Below are 12,574 nucleotides of genomic sequence, written 5' to 3'. Positions count from 1 at the left end.
CCACCATCAACTTTGTTTACCAGAGATTTGTGTGTGTCAATAACCGTGAGTACAACAGTACCATCCGGCCGCTCACCGCCCTGCACCACCCAGCTACTAAAACCCAACGGGTCCCGGGGCCACCATCCCTGCCCACAGAGGGGTTAACATCTTGCTGCATAACCATCTCCCCCAAGTGCCCGGTAACTGCAGCGGTGGTGCCTACCTTCACCACATCCTGTGGGTGGCGTCATGAACTCAAGCGCGGCTCCGGCCATGCACCTACCTAACACCCCCCACCAAAAAGCGCCAGCATCCCCTTCCAGAGCGAAGTGACCCCGGGTCCGGAGGTTCTCGAGCCACCCACCAACGATCCCGGATCCAAGCGGCTCAGCTGCAGCCGAGCGCGGGGCTGTACACTGACACTCAGTGAGTTTTGAGCCAGACACCATGTGATAGTACCCCTCCCTCTACGAGGGGCTACTGCACCCTTAGGACTAGGTCTTTCCGGATGACAGCAATATAATGCCTTAACCAGACGCTCTGCATGGACACCAGCGGCAGGCATCCAAGTCCTTTCCATAGACCTGCTAATGAACCAGGTTTTGTAGAGAGCGATGGAAGAGACGAAAATCAACAATTCATGATACCTGGAACTCCAAAGAACCATGAAGCAAAACCGGAGCTGGGGGAACGGGAAGAGGAGTTCCCGAACCCACAATTTCTTTAAAAGAGACTTGTGGAAGACATTGTGGATTATATATGATGATGGTAAGGTCAGACAGAAAGCCACTGGCTTGATGACAGCTGTAATACTGAATAGACCGATGAAATGAGGACCTAACTTAAACAAGGGTAACTTAAGCTTAATGCTTTTTGCGGATAACCACACTGGATCACCCACACACAGGTGTGGATGCTGCACTGCTGAACGCTGCTGGTTTGCTGCTATGGTGTAGATATCAGTGAGGAGAGGAAGGCAAGTTAATTTATATAATAAAAATAAAATAAAATCTGTGTTTGACTCAGTTCTTCAGCTCTGCAGCCACTCTTCTATGATGTTTGTAGGTTAACTTGCTAAAACCAGTGAAAAGTTTTCTTTAAAGGGGAATAGGAAGCTCTATTGCTGACAACTTATTTTGGTTCTGAAGTTCTGCAATCCTCTTGACTTTACTGGCCAGTCTTTTTCTCTGCCTTCTTTTTATTTCCTCAGTTCTTTTTTCTACTATACTTCACTTCAAAGGTGTCAACATTCTCAGGAAATCATTAAAATTTATAGAGTTTCATCATAGCTTATTGATGCTGTTGGTAAAGAAAAGTAAGGAAAAGAAACTCATAGGACACATACACTACAGTTAATGGGGTGATAGAAGGCAATTACACAGCACTAATCTGATACAGTGCTACGGAATTAGATCAAACTCAGAAAAAAAGCTTCTTGTCTTATAGCAATCCAACATCTCAAGCCAATTGGAAGAAGAAATGTGACTTTTCATTTGACTCCACAGATGCTGATCAATTGCTAATTATCCTTTAACCACATCGACCTGCTTCAACTGTTAGTGCCGCATAGATTAATGAATAGCATTATAGGCAACACAATATTGCACACATTGTGGAATTTCTTCATGTATTATTCACTTCCCATAAAATATATAAAATAAAAAAAAAAACATTTAATAAAGAACTGGAGGAAAATGTAAAACACTCACCTGACATAGGCATCTGAAGATTGTATAGCGCTGCAGTGACAAGTTTTCTGGTATATCATCCGGAAAATGAGCTCTGGTAAATGTAGGTGTAGCTTGTTATCACTTGTAAAGGTTAGGCCTTTGGTTTAGCTGTCACAACATATATTTCTCATTACACTCCAGCATCATGTGCCTTTCAATATCTTTCCCTGTTTACAGTTTCAGAGAGATAGTTGTGTAGAACAAAAGTTAAAAGGTGAAAGACCGGCAAAATGTAAATGTACCGACCTATGGTCAATGTAAGGGTAAGTGCTATGTGCACATGGGAAGGTTTTCCAAAAGGAAGACGTTACAGAACACAGTAGCATCTTTTGTTTTTGCCTCTTTTTTTGCTGTCTCTTGATTGCTTGCTTCATTGTTTTTGACTGCTGGCAGGATTTTTAGCAGTTTTTCATCTCCGGGCTCCGATCGAGCAGTAACAGATCAAAGGATTGTGTCGTGCAAATCAAGTTGTTCTAACTTTATTGGCTTCTCTATGGAGTTCTCACCTGCAATTATTGTTTAATTTCACTGCATGTAAACAATTCAGGAATACGCTGACAACAAAAAACTAGAGATGTGCATCTGTTTTTTTTTTCCCCCATGAAATTCTATTTTCTTCTAACTTCTTAATGTTCCTTATAATGCCCTAGGAATGGATCTCTGGAAACCCTTGAGAAGAGGTCTCAAACATGCAGGCCGCATGCAGCCTCTCAGGCTGCTTCTTGCAGCCTGAAGGCAAGTGCCTTCCTTGATGATTGCGGCCGGTGCAGGGGCCACAGCCGTCACTGCTTTATTTCAGAGGAACGTTTTGTGCCGTCAAGCTCTCTCCGAACTAGTCCATTGGCAGCCGCTGGCCAATCAGAGGCAAGCAGCTGATGTGTATGACGTCACCTGCTTGCTTCTGATTGGCCGGCAACTGCTATTGGAATACTGTAGAGAAAGCTTGACTGTGCAAGGCGGTGACAAAATGTTCATCTGAAGTTTAGATGAAGCTCTGACAGCAGCCCTGATCGTCAAGGGGGCTCATGCCTGCAGGCCACAAGAAGCAGAGAAGAGGATGCCGAGGGAATGGAGGACACGTGAGAAAAATGTTTGTGTGTGTGAGTGTGTGTGTGAGTGTGTGTGTGTATGTGTGATTGTGTGTAAGAGATTAGGATGGGACATTGCTAGTGTGTGTGTGTGTGTGTGTGCGTGTGTAGAATGGCACAATAGGGGACCAGACTGGGACATTCCTACAAGAAAAGAATCAATAAAGGGGACATTACTACAAGAAGAAGATCTGCATGGGCACATTAGTAAAAGGGCACAAGGATGGGCACATTACTGCAGGATGGGAACAAAGGTGGGGCACTAATACACTAGTACATTAGTACACTGTGTGCAGAATTATTAGGCAAGTTGTATTTTAGAGGATTTTTTTTATTATTGATCAACAACTTTGTTCTCAATCAACTCAGACTTATAAATATCAAAGCCTAATATTTTTGGAAGTTGGAGTGGGGTTTTTTTAGATTTGGCTATCTTAAGGGGGCTTTACACACAACGACATCGCTAACGAGATGTCGTTGGGGTCACGGAATTCGTGACGCACATCCGGCCTCATTAGCGATGTCGTTGCGTGTGAAAAGAAAGAACGACCGCTAACGATCAAAATTACTCACCTAATCGTTGATCGTTGACACATCGTTCTAATCCCAAATATAGTTGCTGTTGCAGGACGCAAGTTGTTCGGCGTTCCTGCGGCAGCACACATCGCTATGTGTGACACCTCAGGAACGAGGAACAACACCTTACCTGCATCCTCCGGCAACGAGGAAGGAAGGAGGTGGGCGGGATGTTACGGACACTCATCTCCGCCCCTCCGCTTCAATTGGGTGGCCGCTTGGTGACGCCACTGTGACGCCGCACGAACCACCCCCTTGAAAAGGAGGCGGTTCGCCGGCCACAGTGATGTCGCTAGGAAGGTAAGTATGTGTGATGGATGTTAGCGATGTTGTGCGCCACGGGCAGCGATTTGCCCGTGACGCACATCCGACGGTGGGCGGGTGCTTTCACCAGTGACATCGCTAGTAATGTCGCTGCGTGTAAAGCAGCCTTTAGGAGGATATCTGTTTGTGCAGGTAACTATTACTGTGCAGAATTATTAGGCAACTTGATAAAAACCAAATATATTCCCATCTCATTTGTTTATTTTCACCAGGTAAATCAATATAACAGCACAAAATTTAAAAATAAACATTTCTGACATGCAAAAACAAAACCCCAAAAAATTAGTGACCAATACAGACACCTTTCTTCATGATGACACTCAGCAGCCAACCATCCATAGATTCTGTCAGTTGCTTGATCTGTTTACGATCAACATTGCGTGCAGCAGCCACCACAGCCTCCCAGACACTGTTCGAGAGGTGTACTGTTTTCCCTACCTGTAGATCTCACATTTCATGAGGGACCACAGGTTCTCTATGGAGTTCAGATCAGGTGAACAAGGGAGCCACCACTGCACAATGTTCACTACTGGGGCTGGTGTTAATGGCAGCCTGGATGGTAGACCCTTCACACGCAAGCAGGGCTGGGCTCAGAGGGTAGGTGATGTGATGGGTGTCGGAGGAAGGTAGTCCACGCAATGGGTTCAGTGCAACTGGTTCTTTACTCACTTTCTGGTGGTTCCTGGTCACCCAAGGCAGGCTGGTTTCACCTTCAGGTCCCCTTCATCCCAATGCCAGTTTAGTAATCTGATGCCTTCTTCCCCTGCACCTGTCTCTGGTTGGTGGGTCCCTATTGCGTAGCGCAACTAGGGGTCCCAGTCTGGTGGTCTTCCACTGCAGTTCGTATGACGGTAGCGTGAACCCTATGGGGTTGGAGTCTCTGGTCCTGTCCCCGGTTCTCCCTTTGCTACTGAGTCCTGGACTTCAAGGTCAGCGAGGTCATAGTTACATAGTTACATAGTTACATAGTTACTAAGGTTGAAAAATTGACCTAGGTCCATCTAGTTCAACCTTCCTCCACCAGTTCTACACCTGGTCACCAAGTCATTTATAACCAACAATGTTTTGTGTACTGAGGAAATCATCCAGCCCTTTTTTAAAAGCTGTTATAGTATCTGCCATTACTACCTCTTGTGGTAGGGCATTCCACAGTCTGACTGCTCTAACTGTAAAGAATCCTTTCCTATTTAGCTACCGGAATCGCTTTTCTTCCACTCGCAGTGAGGGTCCCCTGGTCCTTAGTATTGTCTTTGGAAGAAATAAGTCATGTGCCAGTCCTTTATATTGACCGCACATGTATTTATACATATAAATGAGATCTCCTCTGAGACGTCTTTTTTCTAAGCTAAACATATCTAACTTTTTCAACCTGTCATCATATGGGAGGCCTTCCATCCCTTGTAATAGTTTAGTTGCTTGCCTTTGAACTGACTCTAACTTCTGAATGTCCTTTTTAAAATGTGGAGCCCAAAACTGGATCCCATATTCCAGATGTGGCCTTACAAGTGATTTATAGAGGGGTAACAATATGTTGGGATCACGGGATCTAATCTCTCTTTTTATACACCCTAGAATCTTGTTTGCTTTAGCAACTGTTGCCTGACATTGAGTGCTGCTGCTCAGCTTATTTGTAATGAGAATACCCAAGTCCTTCTCCTGATCTGTAGTCCCAAGTTTACTTCCATTTAATGTATACGCAGTTATAGGATTACTACGTCCTAGGTGCATTACTTTACATTTATCAACAATAAATCTCATTTGCCAAGTATCTGCCCATTCTGACATCTTATCCAGATCTTTTTGTAATATTATAATATCAAGGTCAGTTTTTAATATCCTACATAGTTTGGTGTCATCAGCAAAGACTGACACTTTACTATCAATCCCATCCACAAGGTTATTAATAAAGAGATTAAAAAGAATTGGTCCTAGCACAGATCCCTGCGGCACCCCACTGCTGACTATAGCCCATTTAGAGAATATACCATTTATGACTACTCTTTGTTTCCTATCTTTTAGCCAATTCCTTACCCAGTTGCATATAGTTTCCCCTAGTCCCTGCTTCTGGAGCTTTAGTATAAGGCTATTATGTGGTACAGTATCAAATGCCTTTACAAAGTCCAAACTTTGATGGTCCCCTCGCTGTGCAGGTATTATCAGGCCTGCCTTGAGCTTCTGCCTGACCTGGGGTCCTCTACCCCGTTGGTGCATAGTTCCGGGAGTACTCCACTGTACTCCACCGGCAACTACCCTCCTGGGCACCAGGTTACTGTTCACTCCTGGTCAGTGCATCTGCTCATGTTCACTGTCACTGCTAGACCTTGACTAACTGTCCTTCTGACTGTCCACAGTCTGCCCCTCCCACCTGGTCAACTAGTGGACTGGACTGGCTCCATCTCTAGGCGGCCATCTATTGGTCTGACCCTAGCCTTGTACCATCCTATGGGGGATTGTTGGAGACAACTGGGATTTTCTGGAGTGTTTGTGTGTTACCGGCACTGGGCTTATGGGTCCCTAGGGGGGTAGGCCCTGCATCCCGGTGGGGATGCAGTACCTTGTAGCCCCCTGATGGCTTCAGGGGCACTACCTATGCTTAGGAATCCAGTGCGTGGTCTTGGACTTTGCAGCACTAGGGTCCTGGGTTCAAATCCCACTAAGAAGCACATCTACAATGAGTTGGTATGTTTTACCTGTGTTTGTGTGAGTTTCTTCTGGATACACCGGTTTTCTCCCATAGTCCAAAGACATAGGGAATTGTCCCAATGGGGACAGTGATGATGGTCTTTGTAAAACGCTACGGAATATGATGGCACTATATCAGCAATGCATAATGAATGAAATAAATATGAATAAAATTAATATCAGCAATGCATAATGAATAAAATAAAAATACATCCCATCCGTCAGCTGGGCTCCTCCTGCACTTACACAGACACGACTGCACATAAAACATGATAGCTTCATTTTTCTGTTTCTGGTTGAGGTTCTAATAAAAAAAATGATGTTGCCTCAAATAAACATCTATACAGTGTATAATCATTTATTGCTTCCTGAAAACAATGTTGTACTAAATTAGTGCATATAGTAATGATCCCTTTAATTGGAGGAATTTGCATAGGGGTGAGCTAAAAGGTTAATGTGACACAAATTACATCGCAGAATAAGCCTCATTCACAACATCGATGATTCTCCATCCAATTACTTGGGTTAGCAGGAACAATGCAGAAGGCCATCAGTACAATTCAGCGCCTCTCCAGAAGACAGAATTCAGCTGGTATGATCTCAGTGTCAGGGTTGCTGCTCCAATGTATGAGGCAGATGAATGATTGTGAGAAAGGAAAGCATTGCTTGCCTAGATTGCCTGCCGAGTACCGGAACCATGACAAATACTTTTTAATTCTGTTTGTATAGAGCTGACGTTTGAGTCCTTTTGTTGTATGCAGTCAAAGCCATCAGTCAACACTCCTGACATACGTACATCTGGACTATAATAATAACCCATTTTGTTCACAGCTTAAGGATATTATTGATAAATAGGAGTGAAGTCAAAGACATCACAGTTCTGACGGCCATAAACTAACCACATATTACCTAAACATGATTACATGTCAAAAATAGCTTTCTAATCAGACTCGTAGCCAGCCCTTCACTAGTCAAACAAGGTGCTTTACCGCAGAGGCCTAGCTTACTCTGCAGATAGGGAAACTGGTAGCGGCTGCTGCAATGCTTTTCTATAGTAGCAGTTGTAGGTATTAATGTACTTTTTCACATTTTTGCTGAAGCAGTATCACAGGAATATGTATACTGTATTAGGCCTCTTTCACGTGGCACGTTTTTCACGGACGTGTCAGAGGTGCGTTTTGCCATCCGTGAGCCGTGTTTATGGGCTACGTGTTTTCTCCGTGTGTTATCCGTGATAACACAAATGGAGAATGGGAACTTTCTACTCACCTGTCTCTGGCGTCGCTGTCCGTGGTGCTGATCTTCGTTCTACGGTCCTGCCGACACCCCACTGCTGCTGCTTCCGGCCGCAGTGAAGTGAATATTCAATTAGCATAATGAGAGTCGGTCGGAAGCAAGTGCAGCATCGGCCGAGACAGAAGGGCTGGAGAAGGTGAGTAAAGGTTTGTTTATTTTTCTCACAGACACATGTCTTCTCTCCAGTGCGTGTCACACGGAACACATCCGTGTGGTCCGTTTGCATTACGTGTGACATGTTTGCGTTCCATGTGACACCCGCAATGCCAGAGAGAAAACGGACATGTCGGCGTGAGAAACACATGGACACATGTAAGTACGGAACGGACACACGTTCCATGCACAAATACTTACGCGTGTCCAAAACCATAGGAATACCTAGGTCTACGTGTGTACGTGTGAAAGAGGCCTTATTAGGATTTTTTTTTTAGTATTGTGCCTGGTGCTCTTAGTCTCACTATATACTTTTAACATACCGGACGCGGCGCGTGCGCAGATTGAGATCTCGGCTGAATAACAAACCGATATCTCATCTGTGAACGTGCCACCTACGGGTGCCATTTTCCTTAAGTCCATTAGTGGGAGATAAATGGGCCAGAGGCAGCGAGTGCGCAGATGAGATATTGAGCCGAGAGCTCCATCTGCGAATGCGGAGACTTCGGGTGCCATCATTTGAAGGTCGCACTGCCCACAGAGCATCTCACCCGCCATACTGCCCTGCTCCACACAACCCACACCGTAGCCAGCACAGCACACCAACGCAGAAAGCACAGCCCCCACCGCAGCCAGCACAGCACCCCACAGCTTGCACAGCTCCCGGTAAGCTACATTCGCATTATAAGATGCACTCATCATTTTCCTTCCAAATTTTTAGCAGGAAAAATGCGTCTTATAATCTGAAAAATAAGGTAATTTCTAATGTGTACCACTGCTTAAAAAATTCATATCAGGCTGCAATAAAATACCATCCTTATTGATTGATCAGGGTAAGCAATAGATACAGCTAACAATTTAGCCTTCAAAAAGTATACAGGGACTCTTGTTGACTAAAATTCTTAGCTTTTCTTGATACTTAGACATCCAAATATTAATAAGTTTATTAAATACATATCATACCCCTTCGTGGGGAATACGGAATCAAGAACACAGACAAAATGTAGTGAAAAACCAATATGGCATCACCTAATGTACATAATGGTTACCACCAGTTAGATAGTAAACATTGCCCAAAGTTGAAATAAAGAGAGTGATCTTAATAACTATCAGCTATTGTCTGACTTAGTAAGTGTACATAATGCCTATATGAGACCAGGTGCATGGCATTCTACGTGCATGATATCTATAAACAGTAGAGCATGCTACATAGCAATAGAATAGACTTAAGGACCCGTTACACGCAACAACATTGCTAACGAGATGTCGTTGGGGTCACGGAATTCGTGACGCACATCCGGCCTCATTAGCGACGTTGTTGCGTGTGACACGTACGAGCGACTGCTAACGATCCAGAATACTCACCTAATCGTTGATCGTTGACACGTCGTTCAAATTCCAAATATCGTTGATGGTGCAGGACGCAGGTTGTTCGTCGTTCCTGAGGCAGCACACATCGCTATGTGTGACACCTCAGGAATGACGAACAACACCGTACCTGCGTCCTCCGGTAACGAAGTAGGCGTGACTTTCATTCAGCTGCTCTCCGCCCCTCCGCTTCTATTGGACGCCTGCCGTGTGACGTCGCTGTGATGCCGCATGAATCGCCCCCTTAGAAAAGAGGCAGTTCGCCGGCCACAGCGTCGTCGTTAGGCAGGTAAGTTTGTGTGACGGGTACTAGCGATATTGTGCGCCATGGGCAGCGATTTGCCCGTGACGCACAAACGACGGGGACGGGTGCTTTCACGCTAGCGATGTCGCTGCGTGTAAAGCTCCCTCTAGAGCGTACCTGTGGCCATTGTGAAAGGTAAATGGTGTGCCCTTGGCTGCGATCACCTCGATGCACGTTTCACTCACTCTGGCGTACAATACGGCTGACCAATGTTAGCTAATGATGCTGGTCACATCTGCAGGTTTTTCCTCGCCTCTAATTGGCCCGAGGAAAAAATCTCAGCATGCTCTGATTGGCAGCATCTCAGATCATGCGCACCTTAACAAGACTATGGGTGCATGAGAAACATCAGACTGCACTCACATTTCATGTGCTGATTTTCCCAGGAAATTTGATTCACAGCAAAGACATTCTCCACAAATTGAATGTCACTTATTATGTTCTTGGGTTTCTCAAGACCCTAGAGCATAATAAAAGATGTTGAGAAGAAAAATAAAATGTATACTCAGCTCACACTTCTTTGCTTTTCACTCTCCCCCATTTGGTCCTCAACAAATTTTATTATCCCCGCTACTGAGTGCAGAATCCCTGGACTCTTCATGATAGACTAGGACTTCCAACCCTAATAAGGGCCCTTGATGTTTCTGTGCAAGCTCGAGCAAGGAAGTAACGTGTGCTGTGACCTTGCGTGAAGACACCTGAGGATTCAGCGCTCAGTGGCAGAGATAAGAAGGTGCAAAAAGATCCAGACAGGGGATGGTGCAGAACAGAGGGACCGGAGAAGTGAACGATAAGTTGAGTATTATTTTGTATCGCTAACCTTTTGATGGCCCATTACAGTTCAGCAAAATGGCGGTCAGCTGGAAATATTCGAGTAGAATTCAAGTCCAGTTGAATATTTTCACTCACCTCTAAATCAACGTGATAATATTGGGTGCAAACAGAAAATATGATAAAGCAATTCAGGTCAATGTCAATGTTAAAGCATCTCTGTAAGATATAAGAATAATGTGACGCCCCTGACCTTATGAGCGTGTCACAGGGAACTGCACTTCTTTCTCTTATAGTGCAGAACTCATCATCCATGGTTCTGGGATCCTAAATCTGGTTTTGTTTCCATCAGCACTCAAATCCTAACCACACCTAACACCACACCCTGTTAGGCACACCAGTGGGTGGTCTAGCTGGAAAAGGGTCACCCGCCTAGGGGGTCAGGCAGACTGGTGGGAGGGACATAGTCAGTTGAGTAGTAGCTCCCAAAGAGTGAGGAGCTGGGAGTAGCAGCTCCCTGGAGTTTAGAAGTAGCCCTCAGAGAGTGAGGAGCTGAGGGAGTTGTAGCTCCCTGGGAGACTTTGTTTAGGTCGCAGATGGTGGTCTGGGACCGGAGGAGTCGGAGACCCGGTCGCAGGGTAATGGAAAGGGTGCTCAGAATTAGTTTTGGAGAACGGTCGGCACCGGAAAGTCAAGTAACCGGACCGGTACCGAGCACGACAGGGTACAGGATCCTAGATCAGAGAGTAGCTTCATGCAACCTGGTAATTCACCTGTGGAGGATAGTCTCTTTATGAACTTTCCTCAAGAGCTCAGAGATCGAAGGTAGCACCACAATGAGGGGGAAAGGGCTTTCCAGCTTATGCAGCCTACAGAAATCCCAAGTGTCAGCCATTGAGAGCATAGCTCCACTATTCTAATATAGGGAGCGGGACCCTGACAGCTTCAGGCCAAAGGGTCACAAGGAACTTCTACAATTGTGCATAGAGGCAGGCTCCAGACCACTAACAATACCAGCGGGGACGGATTCCCGGACGAGCTCCCTAGAGTGGCAGCGGCACCCAGAGACTTGGTTTACTTCTGTGTCAGAGTCTGCTTAATGGTTGCACCAATATCTGCACAGTCTGAGTGAGTACACTGCTCTCCCTGCGTCCTGCCTGCCCACATAGTCCGTACCACGCTACCCTCCACCTATCCTCTAGAGTCCCGGGGTCACCCCCTACCCGTGGAGGGAATATCATCTGGCTGACCCGCTCCATCTCCCCCGGGTACTCCCATCGGCAGCGGCGGTACTCCCCTTACCACGAACCACGGGTGGCGTCACAAACTCTCCCTTGTAAATATTTCCACCTTTACATTTCGAAGTGGCCACAAGACCCCATGTCTGGAGACCCTCGAGCCACAGCAACCCCGGATCCGAGCAGTTCAACTGCTGCAGTGGCGGCACAATAACACTGAAACATAGACACTCCAGCAACACTGGCCAATGTCAGAACCATGGTTTTCCTGGACGGTTCATCTCATTACTCAGCAAGCACAAATATTACATACAGAACAAGTTTATCTTTCATTTACATTCATTTCATTGCATTTTTTGAGCATTGGAATTGTAACGACCGAATGCCGGTCGTGGTGGATATAACGATACTGTGGTGCTATGGAAGAATCCAATCACACAAAGATGATAAACCAACTGTTTTCTTTATATTTAACAAAGATTGATAATGACAGACTCTCCACAGCTTATGAGCCACAACAGCCCGGAACATACAAATAACAAACTATACAGCCTGGAAGACCGCAAGTGTCAGTCTGCAAGACAGGGACTGGGTTATACTTCCACAGCTATTCCACTCCCACCACTACTTGCTAATAATGTGGCCTACCGAGGGACGCTACTGCAGACGGCGGACCCGTGGTCCTTACAGGAATACAATGCTACACCCACCTCCCACTCTGTTCACAATATAACAGGGGTACCCGGCATTTTTCCCAATAATCCCTCAGAATTAAGCAAACATATGTACATATCTCACTACACAGTGCCCTATACCTCACTGTCTCCGGACAGCACAATGTAGCAGAGGTGAACTTGTTACTTTAGCATTAAGGCCGCTTTACACAATGCGATCTTGCTAGCGATATCGCTAGCATGCATACCCGCCCCCATCGTTTGTGTGTCACTGGCAAATCACTGCCCGTGGCGCACAAAATCGCGTGGACCCGTCACACGTATTTACCTGCATAGCGATGTTGCGGTGAACGGCGAACTGCTTCCTTTCTAAGGGGGCGGTTCGTTC

Source organism: Anomaloglossus baeobatrachus, chromosome 3 (assembly GCF_048569485.1).
Source record: "Anomaloglossus baeobatrachus isolate aAnoBae1 chromosome 3, aAnoBae1.hap1, whole genome shotgun sequence".
Taxonomy (NCBI): domain Eukaryota; kingdom Metazoa; phylum Chordata; class Amphibia; order Anura; family Aromobatidae; genus Anomaloglossus; species Anomaloglossus baeobatrachus.
The sequence above is the reverse complement of the archived record's forward strand: the minus strand, read 5'-3'. Positions refer to the sequence as shown.